The sequence below is a fragment of the Zosterops lateralis genome (assembly GCF_965231275.1).
Source record: "Zosterops lateralis genome assembly, chromosome: 2".
Lineage (NCBI taxonomy): Eukaryota > Metazoa > Chordata > Aves > Passeriformes > Zosteropidae > Zosterops > Zosterops lateralis.
The window spans coordinates 40640510-40652773 of record NC_139763.1 but is presented as its reverse complement, the minus strand read 5'-3'; the positions used below and the strand labels follow the sequence as shown (position 1 = coordinate 40652773).

General features: G+C 38.1%; 1 protein-coding gene across 2 annotated transcripts in view; it reads right to left on the bottom strand.

The window, feature by feature from the left end:
* Positions 1–12264, bottom strand: part of STK24 (serine/threonine kinase 24) — a 53219-nt gene that overhangs the window by 19568 nt on the left and 21387 nt on the right. Inside the window, exon 1 of one of the 2 annotated variants that reach the window (XM_083884771.1) lies at positions 7123–7244. The exons of the other annotated variant lie outside the window; for it this stretch is intronic. The gene's annotated coding sequence lies outside the window, so the exon portion shown is untranslated. Of the gene's footprint in view, positions 1–7122; positions 7245–12264 lie in introns of those variants that run through there. 2 annotated transcript variants of the gene reach the window in all.

Sequence of the window (12264 nt, the reverse complement as noted above, 5' to 3'; positions counted from 1 at the left end):
CGATCCCCAGTTGCCCCCATGGGCAAAGCAGACTAAAACTGGGGACATCAGTTTCATTTATTACCAGTTAAATCAGAGTAGTATAATGACTAATAAAACTAAATTGTAAAACTCATTCCCCCTGCCCCCTTCTCTGTGGGCTTGAATTTCACTTCCAATTTTCTCCATCTCCTCTCCTCAGTGGAACCGGGTGATGGGGAATGGGGATCGTGTGACTTCATCACATGTTGTCTCTGCCACTCCTTCCTCCTCAGAGGCAGGGCTCCTCACGCTCCTGCCCTGCTCCCACAGGACAAGTCCTTCATGGACTTCCCCAACATGAGTCCCTCCCATGGGCTGCACTTCTTAATGAACAGCTCCAAGTGTGGGTCCCTTCCATGGCATGCAGTCCTTAGGGAAGAGTCTGTGAGTCTCCCACAATGTTGTAAGTCCTGTCAAACCTGCTCCAGAGTGTGTTCATTTCTCCATAAGGCCAGAGGTCCTGCCAGGAGCCTCCTCCAGTGTGAGATTCCCGCAGGGTCCCAGTCTCATTCAGGCACATCCACACGTGTGGCCAGTGTGGGTCTCCCCCATGGGCTGCAGGGGGATCTCTGCACTCCCACTGAACCTCCATGGGCTGCAGGGGCACAGCTGCCTCACCGTGGTCTGCACCAGGGGCTGCAGGGGAATCTCAGCTCCAGCATTTGGAGCACCTCCTCCTCCATTCCTTCTCCAATGACCTTGGTGTTTGCAAAGCTGTTCCTTTCACTTATTCTCACTCATTTCTGGAGAGCAGTTGTGCAGGTTTTTTCCTCTCTTCTTAAATCTGTTATCCCAAAGGCACGACCACAGTCACTTACGGGCCAGCAGCACATCCATCCTGGAGCCAGCTGGCACTGGCTCTATTGGACTTGGGGAAAGCTTCCAGCAGCTGCTCACAGAAGCTGCCCCTGTGGCTCCCCACTACTAAAACCTGGCCATGCAAACCAGAAATAATGCCTTGTAACAACAGCACAAGGCCAGCACAGTGCTACTATCAATTGACTTTGGCATCACCACAGCAACGGGCCTCCTTCTTTCCTTCTTTTCCGAGTATCTCTGGCATGCTTCACATTCCTTAACACCTACTGTCACTTGCCTTTTTAAAGCTGCCCAAATTCTTTTTTCTTCTCACCCTCCTCAGTATATGTTCCCCTTTTGCTCTCAAACAGAACTCCAAAAGCACTACATTTTCTTCCATAGCCTAGATCAGTAATTATATATTACACATAATCACTTATGCTTTCAAGAAGATACTAGTTATGTACTGACAAGCACCATTCAGTGCCCCACTTTAAGATCTGAAATAAGACCAGTTTTATCCTTTTAAGCATCAGCCACAACACAGCATTGAATTTTCTTCAAAATACAATGAAGCCATGGTGAGTCATCCATCCAATTTTAGGATTATTATTTCTCTGTAAACTTAGATGAATACATTAATGAGGGCACACGGAACATTTCCTTTTTCACAGCGAGAACAAGGGGTTTTCCTCTGATACCATGAAACTGAAGAAAGGAACAGCTTTAGAATCTAGAAGAAACTCTGTTAAGAGTTTCTCTAGATCCTTTCCAAACTATGGATGCTGCTCTTGAGGTCCGACTTTTGATTTTAACTCTGGAACCACAGAAAACCTTATAATAGCAATTTTACCTCTGATGAAGTTTCCTTCATCAAGTTACTTCTATACCATGAAAATACTTGCAAAGTAAGTGCAAGTTTTCTTAGAATTTCTAGCACGTAAAAATTGAAGACAGTACACTGAGGAGAAAAAAAAAAGGCCATCCACCAAAAAACTCCTATAGAGTCTCAAAGGTACATTTTAACTGAATTCTGAGGAGAAGACTTACAGAAACAAGTAATCAAGATTAACATGTTTGTTTCTAAGTCCTTACAAAGTTAAAAAAAAAATCTGAATAAAAATGGGAGAGGCCTACCTTCAGAGATGCTTCATATTTCTTTTATGTGAAGAACATACACATTGCTTAGCACAACAATATTACACAGGAGAGACCAAGCTAAAGCAATCAACACAAGTATCCACCCATAAAATTGTTTCTAAATCACCTTTCTTGTGGGAAGGAGAGGTTGCAGAGGAAAATCTAACACAGTCACAAAAGAGAAGGACTGGAAGGACCCTGAAGTAAGTGCACTGAATGACCTGTGCAATTTGAAAACTGTAACAAGAGAAAGCATATGTTTGTTTTTAAGTAAAATAAAATCTCACCATACCTACTGTGAGAAAGAGAATTTCCCAACTTGAATTCATTGTGAGAAAAGGCATTTCCCACCTTAAATTTATGGTACGCAATTAGCAGCAGAACAAAGTATATTTATAAACATGTGTAAAAAACTTATTTTGTTATGGACACAAGCCACATCCAAACTCCACTGAGAATCTCTATTTGCAAGTATTAAAATACCTATGAACAATTAGAAGCTAGAAATACTGTATTTGATTCAAATAACATAACAGACTTGCTAAATTGACCTATATAAAGCAATTTTACCATCACTGCATTAGGAGAAAAACCTCAAATACTGAAAAACAAAACGACAACTTCAATTGATCTGAAAAGAACAAACTAGTACCAAAACTGATATTCACTGCAGAACTTGACATGTGATATTTTGTTTAATAAATTTTTCAGTTACACCAAAGTAATAAAGGCCAGGAAAAGACTCTTATATTTAAATACTGGTATAAATTTAGTATTGATATTCATAATTCTCCAAGCATAAGAAACCAGATTAAAAGAACCTTGAAACACAAAGCACACAACAGGGTAACTTCTTTAAATTGCATTCCTGCTACAAGTAGTTACTGTTACACAGAGATTTGTCTTCTGTTAATATGGTATTTAAAAACCCAAAGAAGCCTGACAGCAATCAGAAGTAGCAATCAGAAGTTTTTAAAATACTTACATACTGATTCTTAAATGCTTGACTTGAAAAAGGAGATGCAGACATCATGGATCTTGCCTTCTATATCTAGTTTAAGCCACCTTTCCAACTGATTCCCTCCATTTTTGAAAGAAAGATAGATTTCTTCAGGATCGATTCACCCTTGTGCTTTTAATTGCATCTGAAGCCCCCACTGTTCGTCAAAGCCACCAGGTGGCAAAATCATGTAATGCCAAAGATGCTTTCACCCACCCCACACCCACAAAAAAAAAAAAGAAAGGTGTGCCCCAAAACAAGCCATGTAAGCCACCAAAGACAGAACCACAAAACTACCTGTCTAAAATGAATCAGAAAACATTTATTGCTCTGACGCCCTTCATAACAAGAGGAAGAATGATTAACCAGAGAACTAACTATACCTTAAGGGATATGATAGCTCATATATCTGAATTTTCAAAGTGCCTTCCTTTCCTCACAGTCATCATGCACAACTTCAGGCACCATCTCACTTATTCACCCTCTCCTTTCAATACCAAGTCACAGCTGTAGCCACTATCTTATACAGGATGAAGAACCCTGGTATTTGAGGTCGCGTTATTTATTAACACACATGGACAATGGGAGATTACACAAAAAGATACTGATCAGGCACAAAAAAAAATTAGGTTTTGTATGACGCCATAAATGATGCATTCAGTCAATGACAGGAAATGGCATTTATGTGTTTGTGGTTCCTGCTCCCAAAACTTTCTACAATAGAGGTCAGCAACCGTCTCAAATCTGAAAACACGTATCAAGAAGTATCAAGACATCCAAAACATTGTAAATGTCCTTGCCCTAGAGCTCATCCTATCATAACAAATAATACACATGCAAGAAAATAATTATTTAATGCTTTAGTGAGAGGACACCTATGAGTTAATATATTGCCATTACACCCTTAAAATTAATCAGGATTTGCAAACTCTCCAATAGCTGACTGTTCAATTTGTAGACTCACAGATTATTATTAGAACAGATACCAACTGCCAAAATTGAGTTCTTCAAGAGTAAGCATAAGGTGGCTATGTTATTCGGCAAATCAACAATTTTGCTAAGGAATAAAATTCAGATCTACCTCATGGCCTCAATTCTTGTCATCTTTCGACTAATTATAAATGTTACATATATATACACATTTGGTTCAATTTAAATCTGAATTTATTTTTGGTTCAATTTAAATCTAATCAGAACTACACCCAATGCTGCCATATGTTAACAGCACAGAATGAGTAGCATATCACTGTCTGCTCTTTCATTCCATTCTTTACAGTACACAATCCTTGGAAAGGGACGGAAGGTAAGCAAAACACCCCTGAACTTCAAGCAGCCTATCTAAATACCAGTCGGATTGCTCAATGTCATAGAGTAACTCTTTCAACAAACAGCAAGGATTTAACAAAGGATAGAATCACTGATAGCAAAAGTCACATACTCACATTAAGTATATATTATAGGTACCCAATTCTGTTAGTGTAAGAAGTAAATAAAGTCCTTTCCACTGCAAATGGACAAATCAAGCCTATTACTCCAAAATTCCAGTCCTACAGCTGTTAAACAGTTTCAGGAAAGGCTACAAATGTTTTCAAAACTTTGTGGAACTGTCTTCACAGAAAACAAAGTCAGAAAAAAATCTTTCTATGTTAATTCATATCATCTTTCTAAGACAGTATAGTTTGTTCTTGAAGGCAGTCTCAGTAAGGACTGTATTTTTTTTTCCATATCTGCAAGAACAGAAAATTTTTAGCCTCATTAATAAGGAACACCATTATTCCGACACTTCCTGTGAAGCACAGAGTTCCACACTGCACTCAATCCTTCACTTGAGCGTTTGACAACCTAATCACCTGTTAATGTTTTTCCATCTAATTCCTACTACTACTACAACATGATATTGTATAGATTGGTGTATTATTTGAAAGCTATTTGCTTATGTTATTACAGATTTCATTAAATAAAATGAAACTCTAGTATTTTCTAAAGACACTTGTTTCAAAGCACTTGAAAGTCAGATGGTATGGAAAGACAACTGTTGGTTTCAAAGAACAAGAGAAACTGTTTTATGGGATAACGACACTACACATACACAGGTATGCCACCAAAGACATGCTCTGGATAAAACGTCCTCTCCCTCCCTATCCTGACACAACTAACAACCCAGGCTTTAGAGCAGACTTCAAGTACTGTCCTGTTTTCTTAGAAAGGTGAAAAAGTACTGAAACACCAACAGATGCCATGAATTAGTTATGTTTAACCTTGCAAATTAATATACCACCTTGGAGTTTTGAGGTGTAAGAGGAGCAAAAGCCGATGGTATGAAATATAGATTAAGATAAACTACTAATCAAGAAAGTATGGCTAAAAATCTTGCCATTCTGGATTATCTCATATACTACTAAAGAAAACAGTTAAAATTGATTTTTCTTCCTAAATGAATGAGTAGTTTTATCAATTTGAAAGGCTCCAAAGAGAAAGAATGTTGCTTTGAATATCAGGTTCCTCCAGGAAAAACTGACAATAGGAGTAACTTAACTGACAACAGATATACCTTCAAAAGGAATTTTTAAGTATTTCATGAATTCCAGAGCCTCAAAATAATATAACACTTCCCTTCTATAGCTAGGTCTCTTATTTTACCAGAAGAGATGCCCATCAACAGACACTTTTAGATTAGAAAGCAGTCCAGTAATTGAGTCCTGTTTCTACTCTTCCTTGCTGAATTTCTAGAGAAGCAGGCATAAGACCAAATTTATTTAAAAATATGTCCCCTGCCCAAAAAGAAATCAAAACACAGACACAGACACAAAAAAAAACCCCAAACAACACACCATACTAAAAAAAAAACCCCAAACACAACCACCTCCACTTTCACGGACAGTAAAAGTCAGATCAAATGAGGGAAAGAAAAGTTGCCTTCATTTCCACATATGTAAGTGTAGAATTAGGCAGAATATTCTTTTTCAGGACAATCCACTTCTTTACCACCTCAATATATTCAAATATACTAAAGCTTAAATAGTCTGAGTGACAAAGATACTCTCCAAATCCACACCCTTAGGAAAAAAAAAAAAAAAAAAAAGCTGTTCAGCAAACATATGAGCATCTTCACTAAAGGCCTATTACATGCCCAAATATTTGTACAAAAAGAACAAAAAAAAAAAAAACAGAAAAAATCCCTCAACACAGCAAAAACCTCTAGAAGGTTCTTCCTTATGATTCCAGTCATATTCTTAGTTTTCATATAATAAGAATACACTGTAATATATAATAATATATATACACACGTATATAAAATATACATAATATATATTATATAGTGCAATAAGAATGTGACAAGAAAGATTTAGAGCTGAGTATTCATACAATTTACCTGAATTAGGTGGAGAAGGGGTCGATGTCACCCCTGAAAAGTCTGCTTTTACAAAACAATAGCTTTAAAAAAGCTACCATAGCATGGGCATTTTGTGTTTAAATTTATGATAGCAAAGTAAATTTCTGTTTATTTAAAATTATCTTCTCTATTAAATTACTTTTCCATAGGCATCTGGAAGGCTGTGCTTCATGTAGGTTTCATCTCTAACATGGAAAAGTAATTCCTAAAGACATATTTCCCTCAAGGAGAATAAAATGCAGCAACTTACTTCTACAGAACTTTTCAGGAATAATGCTCACTAAAAATTCAAGCACACAAAGAGTTAGGTGGAAATCATCTGGATATAAAGGGCTAATTCAGAAATCTATTTTAAAAATGGGTTTAAAACTGTGTGAAGTAAGCAGCATTTGGTTTTGGTTTCTTTTTTTCTTCCTCCAACTTTAACCTTAAGGAACAAGAATTGAGAAAAGCTCAAGTTTGGACCTCGTCCAAAATACAAAAATAAAAAACTAAGGGAATGAGAAGAGCAAATGTCTGAGTTATACTCCAGAAGTGTAACATGTCTTTTTCCCTTCCACTGGGGGCACATTCTTAAGCAAACTGACAGCAGTGGACAACTTAATGAATCTTAAGGGGGCTGCAACAAGCTGATGAGGCCCCATAGAGTTCTCAGAAGATTGTCCCAAAGAAGCCATGAATGATGGTAACGCTGTAGTAAAGACTATTACCACGCTGGGGTGCAGGACTGACAAGTATTTTGTCTGGGGAGCGTTTCTGAGGCGCTTACCTCCTTTGAAGTCTCCTGGCGTCAGGATGAATGCTAGCTGTCCTGGGGCTGCCATCCCTTTGAGGGGAGGGAGATACGGAGGAGCCCAAAGGTTCTCTTCTAAACACAAGTCCTTACTGCAAGCTGGCCAAAAGGTCCCTGCAATCAAAGAAATCATTGTGGTTTTGCATGTGGCGCATTTATGTCCTTTCATCAAGGTTTGTCAGCCATCTAACATGTTCAACCACAAAGGAAAAAATAAAGGCATCTGCTGGGTAGCAAACGCAGAACAGAAACTAAGTAAAGAGAAGAACTGTTTATTCCAGTTTGGACTCTGTGAAGTCCATGAAAACCACAGGTAACATGACACTTCAGACTAAGCAGAACCACCTCAGTATGCAGTATTTTATGCATGTATACATGTATAAAAAAGCTGTTTGCCTCTGCAACCATTCTCCAATACTCTGGAACTTCTGCCCTCTTCACATCTCAAGGAAAAATGTCACATTTTAATTCCTAGACATACATACTAGTCAATTCTACTGTCTAATGCAGTAGACACTCTTCAACAATTACCTCTTGCAATCACCACAGCAGTATACAATTAACGTTTAAATGCATCCTTTTTGCCATAAGCTAGTTCTAGCAGAGCTTGCAGAGCCACTGGCTTGCAAAAAAACCCCACTACAATGAATGATCTGTCACAGCACTGAAAAAAGATTCCTTCTCCAGAGCATTTAGCAGACTTTTGTGTTTGCATGCCAACATGCTAAAGCCACAAGCTCCATGTTTTCCCTAATGTGAGTCATCTCTAACAGTGTCCATATTCACAGCCTCCTTGGCACGTTTCCTGGGCACATGCCCTTCTACCACAGAAATCCTTCTTTACAGATCAGCTGTCACAAGCCTAGGCATGTCATATTAAGCACATGATTTCCCAGAGCTGCAAACTAGTGGGCAATCTGGATCTCTAACTTCTACCAAAGTATATTACAGTAGAAGCACTGTAGAATATATAGACATGTATTTCTTGAATTGGCTGCAAAACCAGCTCCTAGCTAGTAAATTCAAGAAGCTTGCACAATGACAGAAGAACAGCACATATTTCACTTCATAAAGGAATGGGTAACCACTGCTTTGGAATACTAAATGTACATAAACCCATGCTCTTCCTCTTCCCACCTGCCTACAGCCACTTTCCTTTTCCTTGCTTCATAACCCAGTGGTGGAAAACTGAAAAATCCTATCCCTTACAGCCTTTAAACTGTTACCGTTCTTATTCTTAGTGGGACTGACAAGATTCATCCTTCCCTTCCCTGTCTACCAGGTAAATAAGTACTTCTTAACCATATCTACCAAGCCATTATCGTATGGGGGGAAAAACCTAACTGCTAACTGGGGTAAATCTTTTCCCAGGAAGTCCACTTGCAGAGACACAGAAGGATTAGTGACTTATGTGGTCCTATGACAATCCCAATAGACCATCTATTCACTTCTTGTAAAAAGGCAACAAGAGGGCAAGTAGCACAAAAATGTAACTCATAATCAAAGCTCCAAATGGAACTGAATTTTACTGAGTGATACTGGTTATTGATCAACTCTACAAGGTCCCAAAATAGAAAATTGGAAGCTAAAGCAAATCGAGAAATTGGAACCAAAAGTAAATTAGCATTAGTTCACAGAATTCTTTATCTCAGATAAATTGCATTACATCTAAAGCAGAACAAACAAAAGAACCTTGCAGCCAATGAATACTGAGATTAGCAATTTCCTCCCCAACAAAATGTCATCCTACACTTGTGTATCCTAAACTTTCTTCACTGGGGTAGTTCACATCAATAGGACTCAGGGGGTTTATAATTACTCCCTTCTCTATACCAGAAACAAAATTCCAACAGCAAACATGAGGCACAAGAACACTTTCTCCATTGTCCAAAAACATAATTGCTCTAATGCTTACGTCTGTTCCTGTTTACCCATTACATCAAATTAAATTCAAAATGAAAGTTACAAATCAGATTTACTTCTTAGCCCAGATATCAAGCCATTTATAGGTTTAATCCCTTTTTTACCATTTACCACAACTTCCAACATCTTCTGCACCCCTGCTCTGCAGCCTATCAAGCTATAACCCTCTTTTCTTATCCCTTTTGCATTCACATGCTAATAAATTCCACTACTCCCTTTACAGAACACGCATAGGCCAATCCTTCTTCAAAACTCTTACTACTAATGGCATTGTACACATACATCAACCCTACAGTAGCTCAGGATCTTCAAGTCAGATTTCTGTCAAGCTCATCATTCCAGTCCCAAAACCATATATTTTTTCTGGAAACCCCTTATTATTTTTCACTTTTTGTCTTCAAAAATTTTACCCTGACTCTAATTACTGGTAAAAACACCTTTTAGTCACATAAATAATTTCCATTCTCCCTTCCTCTTTTATGTTTTTGTTTTGTTCTTACAAGTTGCTGTTTCAAGGAACTGTTGAAGGAAGCAGAAAGGGAGAAAGCTCAGTACTTTCAAATGATCATTTTTATCCCAACTGTTATGTAACAGCTTAGAATTTAATAGTATAAATGAAAGAACTTTAAGAATTTGTTTAAAAACACTGGCTACTGAATACAAGAACTGCAATGTTTTAGAACTACTACAGTCTCCAAACCTGGGAATTCACTGGGAAACTTCCCTTTTGAAGTTCAATATTTCTGAGTCTAACCAACTTTTTCCAAATAAGAATTTTTGAAAGTTCAACATTCAACCATTTAAAAATGCTTACTAACATGTTTTGCAACATGCCATCACGTCCCTTAAGTGTAAAAAATGTGACTCTTCTGCTTTTATACCGCTATGTGCATACAGAGCACAAGGACACATAGAATAAGCAATCTGACCCAAGAAGCTGTATAAATACCAAAGTATACTCATGTAAAAGAAAGTTAACTGAGCAATACAGACTACCCAACATTCATATTCAAGGTGCAACAAAAACATACTGTGTAATACCACCAGATTATGATGGATGTAGGTAAATAAGTTTTCAACCAAAATGTTTTGGAGGTTCATGAGAACATCAGATCAATAGGCAGTTGTCACCTGATGACAGGACTAATCAATTCTAGACGAAAAGCTTTGTGCCTGGAAGCCTATTGAGCAAAAAAATGGGGAACCAGCCCATAAAATTAATGCACCAAAGCCTGGGCATAAATACATACACACACTCTCTTTTTCCAGCTCTACTGCTGGCTGATGGAAGAAGCTCCATAAACAATGTATTAGCAGTGGGCTTGCATAAAACTTTAGACTGATCTGAACCACCAGTGTACAATACTCTAATCCTTAAAACAAAAGATTTAAAAATATAAATAAAAAAGAGGTGATTAGTCCCCTGCCTACTCAGTGAGCTGAACCACTTCACTAGAAGTTCCAACAGCCCCTGTAGCCACTTGCAAGGCAGAGTTGGACCTCCCCTTTGCAGCAAAAGCAGCAAAAAGCTTGCATCTCAATGCCACATTAGTAGTCTCTTAAATTATTTCAGAGGCCTGCAGCAAGAAGTGTAGCAGCTAACACACAAGTTACAGAAGGACATTTGACATAAGATTACATACAGTTAGAAAGAAAGCAATGCTACGTCATCCTGATCAGTACAGTCAAACTAAATACAGTGTTACAGCTAATCTAGAAGTAAGCCATTACCAAAAAGTGTGGTACTTTTCCCCCACCTCACAGGTTTTAGGCCACCCGAGTCTACCATTTTTTTATTTCTATTTTTTCTTTTTGACCTGACCTAGTAGTTCTGTAGACACAAGTCAGAACTGGCTGATCTGTTAGTGTGTGGGGTTTGGTCTTCTCAAGAGCCAGGTTATTTTTCATAGGGATGGGAGAAGACATTGAGGAAACTTGTTCCCCACATGAACCAAGTCATGATGCAGCCAACAGATCCAACACAAGCAAAATGGCAGAAACATGTAATCAGGATGGGGAACAAGATACTGCTGCTGCCTATTTTTTGTACCTGTTAGATCTGCCTAAAAGCAGGTATTGAGATGTGAAATTACACACACCATACAGAGGCCAGCAATCATAGCAATACAGAGGCAGCTTTTAAGGCCATCACGAGGACAACACAAACATATTACTTCCAATAAATTATATTTTACATTAAGCTTTCTAAATTTTTATTTAAAACAAGATCAGAATAACATGATACAGTTAAGTATTTAAACAAAATATAGTTACTACAGATTCTCAGTTTTCTTTGACATTCACTAGGTGATGCTTTCCAACCTTGATACATTTGTACAGTAAGAATTACTTAGCCATAAAAGGCTAAAAGTGCAGAACTGATAAACAGCAAAATTCTTGAAGTCATCATTGTTTACTAGGCAGATTTTTCAACAGATGTGAAGAAATAGGGCAATATGATGCAGATTCCAGATAGTTCTAATAATCCCTTTGACTGCTAAAGGAAAATACTGGAATAACAAGTTTCTAAAACTACAATTTGAAACAGTATCTTTGAATAAAGACAGTGCAAAGAAGGGACTTTTTTTCTCATTAAGAACACAGCAAATGACTATAGGGAAAGACAGAAGTAGTAAAGACTGTGGGCAACAAAAGTTCAGAGTTCAAGCCAACATGTCTGAAATAAGAAGGGACCAAACTATTTTAAACATGAAAACAGGACTTCACCGCAAAACGACATGACTCTAGAAACAGAGTTTATGGGTTCTTTGGCATCCTTTTGCCTTTGTCTTATTTATGGCTACAAGGGGTTCTATCAATGGAAGCTTTCTACCCATTCTCTCAATCAGACTGACAAGGTCTGAGAGCCTATCAGAACCATTACAGAAATCTTCTTGATACCTCCCTCTGAGCAGTCCAGCCAGATGTCACCTACGCATTTACTACAGACAAATGAAGGCAACACTCATTCAACTTCTCTGCAGGCCAGGGCTGCCCAATGAGAACCAAGGGTTACCAGAGTTCAGAAAAATAAGCACACCAGAACATGTGCTGGCTCACAGGAAAGTGGACCTCATCTTGTTCTCAACATTGCCACAATAACAGAATTTGCAACCTCAGCCTTCCTCTTATTCCAGCTGCAGGAATTCCTACAGGTGAAGACAATTACTTCTAGCTTTGGTCAAGAGAATGAAG